Source organism: Histoplasma capsulatum, genomic scaffold, assembly GCF_000149585.1.
Source record: "Histoplasma capsulatum NAm1 scaffold_8 genomic scaffold, whole genome shotgun sequence".
In the NCBI taxonomy this organism is placed as follows: Eukaryota; Fungi; Ascomycota; class Eurotiomycetes; order Onygenales; family Ajellomycetaceae; genus Histoplasma; species Histoplasma mississippiense.
Genome location: NW_001813975.1, coordinates 764433 through 765922, shown reverse-complemented (window position 1 = coordinate 765922; position 1490 = coordinate 764433).

The window sequence follows — 1490 nt, the reverse complement described above, 5'->3', positions numbered from 1 at the left end:
CGATCATATGTGTCCATCCATGTGCATGACAGCCGCGGTCTCCGCGCGAAATCAATCCGGCTGCATTCTATATCTGGCTGTTTCAAGAGTTGTGCTCCTTGGTTCTGGCCACAGTGGCCAATAGGAACAACTCCCTGTTTGTATTATTGATATCACGATATTCCCCCTCCAAGCGTTCGTTTATTCAAAGCAGTTACATTAATTTCGGTTAAAAGATGGAGCAGGAACGGCTTCCTGGCTACCTCTTCGTCATTTCTAACTCTCTCTCCACAAAATACAAAGGAATCAATCATTCTAATCGTTTAATTTTGCTGTGCTTGGACAATTCCTTTCTAATGACTGGGCGCGGCCTTGCCATTGTTTCTTTGAACGAAAAGGTTGAACAAAAGAGCTCTAAGAAGCAATAGCGTGTTCCAGCAAAAAAGAAACTAAAGAATAAAAGCCCATCTTTGTCTGCGATAGTTACCAATTTTGCTTTGGTTTAACTTGAGCTCCTAGCATCCGGCTCCATGAGACGGAGCATCGATCGAAGCAAAAGAATAGCAGTTCCTCCACGCCAGCTAAGGAGCAAACTTGGGTTTCCAAATGTTTTAGTCTTATATTATTTCAACACAGGCGAACCCGAGTGAAAGGGATGTGTGTGTGTGTGTGTGTGTGTGTGTGTGTGTGTGTGTGTGTGTGTCCATGAGAGGGGACGCTGGCTGGTGATGATAAAAAGGGGGATAATCACCAACGTTGAATCCAGGTTTCCTCGGAAGACTGACACGAGCAGCCAGGCATCTTTCTTTCCGACGGGTCTGCATCTACAACGAAAGGAAAGAAGGAATCTACAAACCTTATCTTGCGGCAGCAGTCCTCATCTAGTTCTCTCATGTTATTGAGGGTGGTGAAGTCCATATACCTTTGTGCGAAACCATTGTGGAGATATCATTCTGGATACACGAGAGGAAGCTGCGGACACCACTGAGAGCGTAGAGATGCTACAAACTGAGCAGTCCTAGCCCACTGCTTGGTCGCTGTCACTTACATCTAGGAAATTAGTCTCTTTTAGAAGCCCCAACCATTCCGTCCCGCCATTGATGAATCGGCAATCATTCACTTAGAATGAATGAAACGGTTACTGTCATTAGCAAGTGCCGCCCGGCAAGAATGGATTTGACGTGTGATTATATTTTCAGCCACGTGTTCAACGGCACGGATCTGTATGTGAACAAGTCTGTGTTGAGACTGGCAATATGGATGGAACGGATTGATTAGAGGTTGGCATAAGGGCTGAGATGTGAGGATGAACACCGAGCCGGTTGTTGGGACCGATGGAAGGGAAATAGGGTGGAGCCACAAGCCGGGTGGTGAGATAGTCATGGCGTGAGGAATATAGAGGGAGGCATTATGCTGGAGCAGTAATTGAGTGTTTATTGCATATAGACAAAGCTATTTTTACTTTCCAGGCTGGGTGTTATAAGCAATCGATTATACGGTTTGTCGATGCC